The following is a 13,433-nucleotide window of genomic DNA, read 5'->3' on the forward strand; positions in this document are numbered from 1 at the left end:
GATATTTAAAAATGATATAAAGCAAAATACACACCAAAATGCTTGAGATTAAGGAGTTCCTGTCTTGGCCCAGGGGAAATAAATCCAACTAGGAACCATGAGGTTGCAGGTTCGATCCCTGGCCTCTCTCAATGGGTTAAGGATCTGGTGTTGCCGTGAGCTGCGGTGTAGGTCACAGATGCGGCTCAGATGGCCTTACTGTGGCTCTGGCGTAGGCTGGCAGCTACAGCTCCGATTAGACCCCTAGACTGGGAAACTCCATATGTCATGCTTGAGGCCCTAAAGAGACAAAAGACCAAAAAAAAAAAAAGTTTGCAATTAAGGTGAAACTACATTTAGAGGCAAACCCCAAATTTTATAACTGTACATCTGAAATGATTGAAAATGGAAAATCTCCCTGCCATCCTGAACTGCAGGCCACCATTCAAGACCTGCTGACCTAGATAGACTGAGGTTGTCTTTAGTTGAGGTCAGTAACTCACCCGCTGGGATGTGGTCGTGGAGTGAATACTCAGAGCTCAGGCCAGGTGGAGAACCCAGACAGTGACTCCAGAGGAAGAAGTGTCTGCCTTTTTCTTTGCTGCCTGAGGCTTTTATAGAGCTTTCTGATCACATCATCTCCCTTACCAGCTACTAACCTCCAATCAGAAGGTGCTACCTGATTGGATTCCAGGTCAACGATTAGGTTATTCCAGATTGGATCTTTGTTTCTGTCCAGATGACTTGATCGAATCAAATATTCATTCTTTTTTTTTAACTCAATGAGTTATATTACATTTATAGCTGTACATCGATCATCACAACCCAGTTTTATAGCATTTCCATCCCAAACCCCAGACCATCCCCCACCCCCAAACTGTCTCCTTTGGAAAACAAAAGTTCTTCTTTTTCTTTTCTTTTCTTTTTTTATTGTAGTCAATTGTTATTTCCCCAATACATTTTTTCTTTTCTACTGTACAACAACATGGTGACCCAGTTACACATACATGTATACATTCTTTTTTCTCACATTATCATGCTCCATCATAAGTGACCAGACAGAGTTCCCAGTGCTACACAGCAGGATCCCATTGCTTGTCCATTCCAAAGCCAATAGTCTGCATCTATTAATCCCAAGGTCCCCATCCATCTCACTCCCTCCCTCTTCCCCTTGGCAACCACAAGTCTGTTCTCCAAGTCCATGAGTTTCTTTTCTGTGGAAAGATTCATTTCTGCCGTATATTAGATTCCAGGTATAAGTGACCTCACATGGTATTTGTATTTCTCCTTCTGACTTACTTCACTCAGTATGTGAGTCTCTAGTTCCATCCATGTTGCTGCAAATGGCATTATTTTGTTCTTTTTTATGGCTGAGTGTTTCATTGTGTGTACATACCACATCTTCCTAATTCAATCATCTGTCGATGGACATTTCGGTTGTTTCCATGTCTTGGCTATTGTGAATAGAGCTGCAATGAACATGTTGGGTGCATGTGTCCTTTTTAAGGAAAGTTTTGTCCGGCTATATGCCCAAGAGTGGGGTTGCTGGATCATGTGGTAGCTCTATATATAGTTTTCTACGGTACCTCCATACTGTTCTCCGTAGTAGTTGTACCAGCTTACATTCCCACAAACAGTGCAGGAGGGTTCCCTTTTCTCCACACCCCCTCCAGCATTTGTTATTTGTGGACTTATTAATGATGGCCATTCTGACTGGTGTGAGGTGGTATCTCATGGTAGCCTTTTTTTTTTTTTTTTGTTCTATTAGCCTTTTCTAGGGTCACTCCCACGGCATACGGAGGTTCGCCTGCTAGGGGTCTAATCAGAGCTGTTGCTGCCAGCCTACACCAGAGCCACAGTAATGCCAGATCCGCCCCGTCTGCGACCTACACCACAGCTCACGGCAACACCGGATCCTTAACCCTCTAAGCGAGGCCAGGGATGGAACCCGAAACCTCATGGTTACTAGTTGGATTTTTTCCCCTGCGCCACGAGGGGAACTCCTCATGGTCGTTTTGATTTGCATTTCTCTAACAACCAGGGATGTTGAGCATTTTTTCATGTGCTTGTTGGCCATCTGTATATCTTCCTTGGAGAAATGTCTGTTCACGCGTCTTGCCCATTTTTCCATTGGGTTGTTGGCTTTTTGGCTGTTGAGTTGTATAAGTTGTTTGTATATTTTAGAGATTAAGCCCTTGTCAGTTGCATCATTTGAAAGTATTTTCTCCCATTCTATAAGTTGTCTTTTTGTTTTCTTTTCGGTTTCCTTTGCTATGCAAAAGCTTGTCAGTTTGATGAGTTCTCATTGGTTTATTTTTGCTTTTATTTCTGTTGCTTTGGGAGACTGACCTGAGAAAATATTTGTAAGGTTTATGTCAGAGAGAAAATTTTGCCTATGTTCTTTTCTGGAAGTTTGATGGTGTCTTGTCTTATATCTGTCTTTAAGCCATTTTGAGTTTATTTTTGTGCATGGTGTGAGGGTGTGTTTTAGTTTCATTGATTTGCATGCAGCTGTCCAGGTTGGAAACCATAAGTTTTTCAAAGTCTATGAGTGAGTATCTGTCCTGCAAAGAAGAAAAAATTGTATCCTTTTCTTAGATTACACATGTAAGTGAGCATGGATGTTGGTGTCTCACTGTCTGACTAACTTCACTAAGCATGGTAATTTCTAGGTCCATCCATGTTGCCATTATTTCTTTCCCTTTTATGCCTCACTAATATTCCATTGTGTATAGGTACCGCATCTTCTTGATCCACTCCTCTGTCATTGGGCATTTAGGTTGATTCCATGACTTGGTTGTTGTATATCGTGCTACAGTGAATATTGGAGTACATGTATCTTTTTGAGTCATGGTTTCCTCTGGATAGAAGCCCAGGAGTGGGATTGCTGCATCAAATGATAATTCTATTTTTAGTTTCTGAGGACTCTTCCTACTGTTTTCCACAGTGGTTGCACTAATTTATTTTATTCATTCTTGAAAGAGAGAAAATGGGGGGGGGGAGCATTAGTCAAGGAGTCATTCACTGATTTCCTCCACAAACGTGGATTCAGTTTTATTAATTGGAACAGTTAGATCCATAGTCGTGAGAAGGGGAAGAGAGGGATTGATTCTTGACATTGAGAGAAAAAAAATTTGAAATCATTCATTGTTGGGACATCTTTGGAAAGATCAAAACAATCAAAATGTCCCAGAATTAAAACAGCTTCAAAAAGATAGCTGTGTCATTCCCAAGGGAACTAAAATAAACTCTTATCTCTATCAAGCTGTCAGGTGTTATATCAGAAACAGCAGATCATGAGCCTCTTCAGGGAGTACAGGAGATGCAACCGGGCATGTGGCTGGTCCTCCAGGCTTAAGTTAAGGCTTCACTAAAGGAAGCCAGGTCAAAATCACAATAAAGAGTAAGGATGGGGAGTTCCCGTCATGGCTCAGTAGTTAACAAATCTGACTAGGAACCATGAGGTTGCAGGTTCGATCCCTGGCCTCGCTCAGTGGGTTAAGGATCCAGAGTTGTTGTGAGCTGTGGTGTAGGTTGCAGACGAGGCTCAGATCCCTCATGGCTGTGGCTGTGGCATAAGCCGGCGGCTACAGCTCTGATTAGACCCCTAGCCTGGGAACCTCCATATGCCATGGGTGCGGCCCTAGACAAGACAAAAAAACAAAAAGAGGCTGGACATCATGGAGCTGGTTATTCCTAATGGGACCTGGTGAATGACACAAACAGGCTAAAATATGGGGTTTTTTTGTTTTTTGTTTTTTCCCCCTCTTGAGGAAGAAGGAGACTAAATACTTCTCTGGGTTGAGTTTAGAAATTAAAAAAGAGGAGTTCCCGTCGTGGCGCAGTGGTTAACGAATCCGACTGGGAGCCATGGGGTTGCGGGTTCGGTCCCTGCCCTTGCTCAGTGGGTTAAGGATCCGGCGTTGCCGTGAGCTGTGGTGTAGGTTGCAGACACGGCTCGGATCCCGCGTTGCTGTGGCTCTGGCATAGGCCGGCGGCTGCAGCTCCGATTCAACCCCTAGCCTGGGAACCTCCATATGCCGCGGGAGCGGCCCAAGAAATAGCAGCAACAACAACAACAACAATAACAACAACAACAAACAAAAGACTAAAAAAAAAAGAAATTAAAAAAGAGTGCCACAATGAAGAGAGTTGTTATCATATAAATTGTTTCCTGTCATGGGCATCTTCATTGTGATGCAGCAGAAATGAATCCGACTAGTATCCATGAGGATGAGGGTTCAATCCTTGGCCTTGCTCAGTGGGTCAGGAATCTGGCATTGCCGTGAGCTGTGGGGTAAGTTGAAGATGCAGCTTGGATCCTGAGTTACTGTGGCTGTGATGTAGGCTGGCAGTTGCAGCTCTGATTTGACCCTAGCCTGAGACCTTCTACATGCTGCAGGTGCGGCCCTAAAAAGACACACACAAAAGATGTTTCCTGCCAGAAAGATGGGATCAGCATAGTAAACTGGATGGAAGCAAAGACTAAGTCTGAGAATGTGAGCAGAGAAAGAGGAGTGAGCCCCGGGAAGTGGGACATTCCCAAGACTGAGATTCCACGGAAGGTGGCCACTGTGGGCTCTTGGGGATCTTGAAGCCAGGGGAGAAATAAGGGTGTGTCCGTTGTGTCTAGTCCTGTCCTTGTCCTGCCAGCTCCTGCCAGCAAACATTTTCCTTAGGTGCATCTCACAGAAGATGCTCCCAGTTGGCACTGTGCCCCATTCATGTTCCAAGGTCCTTGGCAGCAGAATCCTAATCCCACTGGCCCCTTTCCATATTCATTTTGATGCTTATAATTTCCTGATAATTAGGAAAGTTCAGTACAGATTCAAATCAAGGTGACACCATTAGGCACAGAAACAAGACTTTCTTTTTCTCCTCATATTAAGGATTGTTCACAAATACCAGTACCTTTTCCTACAGAAATCAGAAGCTCTGTTTTGTGTTTAAGGGTCTGCCAGGAGTAGGGAGGTCTCCCACCCTGGGCTGCATCACACAAAGAATCTTTGCAGTTTCAGGAAACAAGGAAAATCTGACCCTCCCTCCACTCCCAAGAACCCTCCATGGGAGTTCCCTTCATGGCGCAGCAGAAAAGAATCCGACCAGGAACCATGAGGTTGTGGGTTCGACCTCTGGCCTCGCTCAGTGGGTTAAGGATCCAGTGTTGCCATGAGATGTGGTGTATGTCGCAGATTCGGCTTGAATCTGGCGTTGCTGTGGCTGTGGTGTAGGCCAGTGGCTACAGCTCCGATTAGACTCTTAGCCTGGGAACCTCCACATGCCGCGAGTGCAGCCCTAAAAAAAGACAAAAGACAAAAAAAAGAGAAAAGAAAGAATCCTCCACATCTTTCTTTCCTCCATTCACTGGGATGTACAAGTAACTCAGTTATAAAACAGCCAACCAAAGATAGGATTTCCAAAAGTGTTTGTTCTCCACTTGGCATCTTTCTCGAGATTTCTTTCACCAGATTCCTACCAAGGGTATCAAGAGACTTTGAACAAAATTGAGTTAAGCTCGGAGTTCCCGTTGTCGCGCAATGGTTAACGAATCCGACTAGGAACCCTGGCCTTGCTCAGTGGGTTAAGGATCTGGCATTGCCGTGAGCTGTGGTGTAGGTCACAGACACGGCTTGGATCCCACGTTGCTGTGTCTGTGGCGTAAGCCGGTGGCTACAGCTCCGATTCTACCCCTAGCCTGGGAACTTCCATATGCTGTGGGAGCGGCTCCAGAAAAGGAAAAAAGACCAAAAAAAAAAAAAAGTTGAGTTAAGCTGGATTATACTCAGTGGATTTTTATTTTATTAATTTTTTTAAATTTTATGTTATTTATTTTAAAATAACATATGGTTGATTTAAAATGCTGTGTTAGGAAGTTCCCATTGTGGCACAGCAGAAATGAATCTGACTAAAATCCACAAGGAGGTGGGTTCAACCCTTGGCCTCGCTCAGTGGGTTAAGGATCTGGCGTTGCTGTGAGCTGTGGTGTAGTTTACAGACACTGCTTGGATCCTGCATTGCTATGGCTGTGGTGTAGGCCAGCAGCTGCAGATCTGATTAAACCCCTAGCCTGGGAACTTCCATGCGCCCATATGCCAGAAATACGGCCCTAAAAAAGCAAAACAAAAACAAAAACAAAAACAAAAAGAACCTGTGATGATTTCTTCCATACAGCAATTGAGCAATTTGACCCAGTCATATATATAATGTCCTTTTTATAAAATATTATTTTCTATCGTGGTCTATCCCAGGAGATGGCTCTGGTTCCCTCTGCTTTACAGGAGGAGCTTGTTGGTTATCCATTCTGAATGTAATTGTTTGCATCTACTAACCACAAACTCCCAGGCCATCCCACTCTCTCCCCAACCCCCTTGGCAACCACAGGTCTGTTCTCTACATCCAAAAGTCTGTTGCTGTATCATAGATAGGTTCATTTGCGTCATATTTTAGATTCCACGTATCAACGATATCATAGGGTACTTGCCTTTTCTGACATACTTCATTTAGTATGATAATCTCTAGATGCATCCACATTGCTCTGAATGTCTTTATTTTTTCTATTGGTGGCTGATTAGTATGCCATTGTATATTTGTACCCCATCTTCTTAATCCATTCATCTGTCAATGAATATTTACGTTCTTTCCATGTCTTGAATATTGTGAATTGTGCTGAGTGAATATAGGTGTGCATTATCTTCTTGAATGGTAGTTTTGTCCAGATAGATGTCCAGGAGTGGGGTTTCTGGATCATATGGCAGTTCCATGTTTAGTTTTCTGAGGAATATTCCTACCGTTTTCCACAGTAGCTGTAGCAATTCACATTCCCACCGACAGTGAAGGAGGGTTTCCTTTTCTCCGCACCCTCTCCAGCATTTGTTATTTGTAGTCTCGCTAATGATGGCCATTCTGACTGGTGTGAGGTGATGCCTTTGTAGTTTTGATCCATTTCTCCAATAAGTAGTGGTTTTGAGTATCTTCTCATGTGCCTATTGGCCATCCACAAGTGGATGAAATGTCTATTTAAGTCTTCTCACCATTTATCAATTGGGTTGTTTGTTTTTTGTTGTTGTTGAGGTGTTTGAGTTGTGTGTATATTTTGTAGATAAAGCCATGTTTGTATTTTCTTTCATACTATAGATTATATTTTTCTTTTTTATTTTATTTATTTTATTTTATTTTATTTTATTTTATTTTATTTTATTTTGTCTTTTGTCTTTTGAGGACCGCACCTGCAGCATATGGAGGTTCCCAGGCTAGGGGTCAAATTGGAGCTGTAGCTGCTGGCCTATACCACAGCCACAGCAACGCCAGATCCAAGCCGTGTCTGTGACCTACCCCACAGCTCACAGCAACACCGGATCCTTAACCCACTGAGCAAGACCAGGGATGGAACCCCCAGCCTCATGGTTCCTAGTCGGATTCGTTTCTGCTGCACCAAAACAGGAACTCCTTTCTTTCTTTCTAATAGTTTATTTGTGCAAAAGCTGATAAGCTTGAATAGGTACCATTCGTTTGTTTTTCTTTTTCTTTTTATTGCCGTGGGAGACTTTCCTTAAACCATTTGTACGGTTGATGTCAGAGAATATTTTGCCTATGTTCTCTTCCAGAAGTTTTATGGTATCATGCCTTATGTTTAAGGCTTTATGCCATTTGGAGTTTCTTTTCGTGCGTGGTGTGAGGGTGTGTTCGAGTTTCATTGACTAACATGCAGCTGTCCAGTTTTCCCATGTCCGCTGCTGAAGAGGCTCTCGTTTTCCCTTTTGTGTTCTTCCTGCCTCCTGTGGAAGTCTAATTGACCTCAGGGGTCTGGGTTTCCTTCTGGGCTTCCTAGTCTCCTGTTGATTTGTATATGTTTTTGTATAAACTCACATGATGTAGATTACTGTAGCTGTGTAGCATTGTATGAAGTCTGGGAGAGTTATGTCTCCTGGCGTTTCCCCACCCTCAGGATTGCTTTGGCATCTGGACCTTTTATGGCTCCATATAATTTTGGATTACTTGCTCTATTTCTGAGAAAAATGTCATGGGCGATTTGATAGGTTTTGCATTAAATCTGTAGATTGCTTTGGGTAGCATGGCCATTTGAACAATTTTAATTCTTCCAATCCATGAGCATAGCACCTCTTTCCATTTCTTTCAATCTCAGTAGACTTTTTTAACTCCTGGGCATCTATCGCTTTAATAAATGAGCTTCAGTAGAGAGATATAAGTCACATGATATTCCATAAACATCTGTTTATTGAACATAAACTCAGTGAACAAAAGTGTCAGCACTTTTCACTCCCTAGGTCAAATACCCTTCCCACAAAACGTAAAGCTCACTGCTCTTTCCCCATGTTTCGCCTGGGGACTCGGGTCTGATCTTGGGGAGAAACCTGCCCACTTCCATGCAGGGAATAACTGGTAGATTCCCTCAGGTGAGGGACTCAGCTGGAGATGTTTCTATGGGATCCCTGCTTCCATGAGAACCAGAGAGGTAGCAGGGTTCAAAGTGTTGGAATGTTCTAGAAATTATAAAAGCTCAGTGATCTCCCATCCCCCTGAGACAAGGGGAATTTCTCTATCACATCCACATAGGACCTACTTTCTTGGGGGCACACTGGGCATCAAGGGAGCACATTGGCACACAGGTCCATCCTCCCCACCCAGTTCTCAGCCCAGCACAACTCCCAGGGTCTGGTGAGAAGCCTGAATTTGTCACTTCTCCCCTGTCCTGCTCACCTGTTCTCATGACCTCCTTTGCTGCCCAGTCTGAGCAGCCCACTGAATCCATCCAGGGCATGTCCTGACCCCCTTCTCTAGTCACTGGATCCCAAGTGAGAATCCAAATCATCTGCTCTGAGGTCCTTGGTCAGGGATTTAGAATATTTCTGTGTGTCCAATTCCTCTCCCAGTGTGAGCTGACAGGGTAGCCCCCTCCCTTGGAAGCCCACAAACATCACCCCTTTTGGAACCTGGAACCTGTCTATAATGCTGGGACCTCTCCCCCCAGGGTCATCAGGAATCAGGGAATTCTCCTCAAATTCTACTGAGCTGTTTTGTACAATATGAGTAACCCCGGTGTCCACTTCTGGATGCGTAGAGGCACCCAGGAGTGCAGGAAGGCCACCTCTCCTGGGCTGCGGAGGAGGACAATGAATCTTCAGTCTTCCTAGCGGTGCCAGCTGGTGGGAGGCCCTGGAGACCAGCCCCCTCTAAAGTCACTCTCCCTCCTTTGGTATCTACTCAAATGCATTGAAATCTATGTCCCCATAAAAACATGCACACAGATGCTGGTAACAGGTTTTTTTCAAAGTTGCCAAAAACTGGAAGCAGCCCAGATGCTCTTCCGTAAGTGAATAAATGGATAAACTCTCACGTATCTAGACAATGGAATGTATCTAACCATGAAAAACACAAGGAAAAAACCTGCAAGAAACACAAATATGTGAAGACTAAACAATATGCTACTAAACAACCAATAGATCACTGAAGAAATTAAAGAGGAAATCAAGAAAAAAAAAAAAAACACCTAAATCCATAACTTGTGGAACACAACAAAACAGTTGTAAGATGGAAGTTTATAGTAATACAAGCTTACCTCAGAAAATAAGAAAAATCTCAAATAAACAACTTAACCTTACACCCAAAGCAAGGAGAGGAAAAGAACAAAACCCCTGCTTATGGAAGGAAAGAAATCCTAAAGATCAGAGCAGAAATAAACGAAAAGAGAGGAAGAAAACAAAGAAAATATCAAGGAAACTAAAAGCTGGATCTTTGAAAAGATCGAGAAAATTGGTAAGCCTTTAGTCAGATTCATCTGGAAAAGAAGGGGAGCAGGAAAAAGTCAGTAAAATTGGATACGAAAAAAGGAGTAGTTAACAAATGACACCATGGACATAGAAAGGATCATAAGAGACTAGTACAAGCGGCAAAATGCCAAGGCAATGGATACTTTAGAAGAAATGGATAAACTCTTAGGAAGGTACAATCTTCCAAGATTGATCAAGGGAGTTCCCATTGCAGCTCAGTGGTAAGGGACCCTGTTAGTAACTATGAGGATGCATGTTCCATCCCTGGCCTCACAAAGTGGGTTAAGGATCTGGTGTTGCTGCGGCTCTGGCGTGGGCAGGCGGCTACAGCTCCGATTAGACCTGTAGCCTGGGGACCTCCATGTGTCATGGGTATGGCCCTAGGAAAAGACAAAAACTCAATAAATAAATAAAAAATAAAGTCATAAAGTGTTAAAAATTGATGAATGAAAACCTTTTGATCCACTCAATAGCTGCAGAAAAGGCTTTTAACAAAATTTAACACCAATTTAGGATAAACTCTTCAAAAGTGGACTCAGAGGGAAACTACATCAACATAATAAAGGCCATATATGACAAACCCACAGATAACCTCATTCTCAATAGTGAAAAGCTGAAAGCCCTTTTTGCTAACACTCAGCTTGTGTTTAATAAACAGAGACGTTTGTGATTATCATTGTTACTCATCTCACTGAATTGCAGTCATTAATTAAATTGGTGGAATCCCACTGTGGAAATCCCACAATTTCCCACAATTTCCTGCTGTGGCTCAGCAGGTTAAGAATCCAATGTAGTCTCCATGAGGATATGGGTTAGATCCCTGGCCTCACTCAGTGGATTAAGGATCTGGTGCTGCCACAAGGTAAAAAAATAGGTCAAAGATGTGCTCAGATTTGGGGTTGCTGTGGCTGTGGCGTAGGCCTCAGCTGCAGCTCTGGTTCAGTCCCTAGCCTGGAACCATCCATATGCCATGGGTGGGGGGGGCATAATAAAGAAAAAAGGGGAGAGAGGGCTTGGTGGCCTGGGAGTTAAAATGTCCATTGAGCAGAATCCAGTTTAACCCTATTTTCACAAAGGTGATTTACTCTCTGGGCAGAAGTGTGATAAGAATAATCTTGTGGAATATTCCCAAGAAGGAGGACTCTTCAAAGAATCCTCTCCTTGGCAGCTTGACAGCCAGTGCTATATCAGAATTGTCTGGGCACTCAACTAATGGGGCGCGGGGAGCAAATGAGAAGTTACTGGATTTGGAAAGAGGGTCCTTCTTTTTTTGTGGCCTTAAGCTTCAGGAGAATTTCCGCCTGGTGCACCCCAGGGTGGGAGTCAGCCCTTGAATTGGCAAATCCTTGAAAACCAAATATAGCTTATGAAGTTAGTGTTGGAAAGGCATTGATTTTGTAACCGTGCAGGACCCTGTGAGGCCTTCCCAGAGTGGGACCCTACTCATGTCCTCCACCTGCCTTTTTATCTAGAGAAAAAAAATTTAGTCGAAGAATCAACTTAATCAAAGGAGTGAGAAAAACAGAGAAAAAGGAAAACAGTCAAGCAAGACAGAATAATGATAGTTTAGCCATTTGGCAAAGTTAAGGACCCTTAGTTCGTTCTTCTTCAAAGACTGTAGATGATATTCTCAGCCAGGTCCTTGGAGCAGTTCTGCAGGTGCTGAAGCCCCCACTGGGTGGAAGAAGTCAACTGTGAGCTGCCCACAAGCACGAGGACCCCAGACTGATTGGAACCAGAAAGTTGATGATGACGCCTCCCAATCTGCTCACCCCCCACCAATCAGGAAAACGTCCAGGAGCTGATCACCCTGCTCCTCAAACACTAAGACTCCTCACTACCCCCTCTAAGGATGGGGGGAGGGAGGCACAGTCCTTGAGGCACTAGCCTGCTGTCTTCCCATCTTTGCCTGGCAGGTGAAGCCCCTTTTTGTTTCCTCCAACTCTCTCTCCATGTTTCTACTTGGTGGCATCGGTGTAGAGAGGCCACCGATATTTGGACAACCGTATTTGTGAACAGTGCTTGATATGAAGGGAAAAGCAGAATTTTATTTCTGTGTCTCACGGTGTCCCCTTGATCAGAATCTGTGTTGAACCTAATTTGGAGGAAACGGTAACTCTCAAAATACACTTGGAAAGGAGCCAGTGGGATAACGTTTCAGCTGCCAGAGCACCTGGAAGATGGCTAGGGGCCATGTGCCATCTGGAAAGTGTCCTCGATAGGAAAGACATTGAAGAAAGTGTCTTCTGTCCCTGGATGACAGGGCTAGGTGTGACTGACCCACGTGCACTTGCTCTCTGGCTCCAAGTTCCCAAAGAGCCTGCATCGCCCACCCTCAGTGGCTCTCGGTCTTGAAAACCTGATTTCTCAGGGCTCACACATTTCCCTCTGCTCACATTCTCCGATTAAGTCTTTTTATACCAGAATGCTGGGCTGAGCCCACCTTGTGGGGAGGAAACACCCTCGACAATGAAACTTAGCCACTCTCTTGTAATAATATCTAAATACTCCCCAGAGAAATAGCTTTAAATCTCTCTTTCCTAAGGAAAAAAAAAAAACAACCCTTAATTTACATTATTACCATCACTCATGTGGTCCCTTTAGGAAGGCGCAGCTCCAAACTGCTCAGCCCTTGCCCTTACTTCTCATGGTGATTTTGACCTGCCCACCTTCGGAGGAGGAGGCTGGGCTTAAGGCTGGAAATTTAAGCACATACCCCAAAAGCGCTTCCCTTACTGCCTGCATAGACTCATGGTCTCCTGCATGTCTGACATAACACCTAAGTGACAAGTTGATACAGGGATGTATTTTTTTTTCCCTTTGGGAAAAACAACACTGTCTTCAAGAAGCTGTTTAAATTCAAGAACATTTTTTTTTAATCCTTTCTTAAATCGGAAGGAGCCCTCTTTTTTTCTCCCTCTTTCTATGGCTGCACCTGTGGCATAGGGAAGATCCCAGGTTAGGGGTCGAATGGGAGCTGCAGCTGCCAGCCTACACCACAGCTCAACATCAATGCCAAATCCTTAACCCACTGAGCGAGGCCAGGGATTGAACCCATGTCCTCATGGATACTAGTTGGTTTCTGTACAGCAGAGACACAATGGGGACGTCTTATTCAGGGGACATGTTTGATATTTTGATGTGTCCAAAGATCCCCAAACAGTGATGATTTCTTTTTTCTTTTTCTTTTCTTTTCTTTCTTTTTCTTTTCCTTTTTTTTTTCCCCTTTGGTCTAAAGTCAGAAACCCAATTATCCTTTACCGGTCACACCCAGGAATATAACTGCCCCTATTGATAGATCCAATCAATGTTCCTGGAGTAAATCGATGAATGCAATCTTGATCCTCCTGCCTCCATCATTCTTTCTCTTTCTTGGAGGGATACCTCATTCAACCAAGTGATCTGAGAGGAAAAACAAAAAAAAGGATCCAATCAGAATTAATCTGATCAGCAATCTGGAATCTATCAGGTGGTCCCTTTCTGATTGGATGTTAGGCAGATGCAAAGAGGGATGACATGATTAGAAAGGTCCTATAAAACCTCATGGCACCAAAGAAGAAATGCAGAATCTTTTGGCTCTGGAGTCACCGGTTTTGTTCTCCAGATCTCCATGGGTCTGAGACCCGAGCACTCTGAAGGCATCGGCATAGTAAGTTCCCAAGCTCA

This window comes from Phacochoerus africanus, chromosome 8 (assembly GCF_016906955.1).
Source record: "Phacochoerus africanus isolate WHEZ1 chromosome 8, ROS_Pafr_v1, whole genome shotgun sequence".
Classification (NCBI taxonomy): Eukaryota; Metazoa; Chordata; class Mammalia; order Artiodactyla; family Suidae; genus Phacochoerus; species Phacochoerus africanus.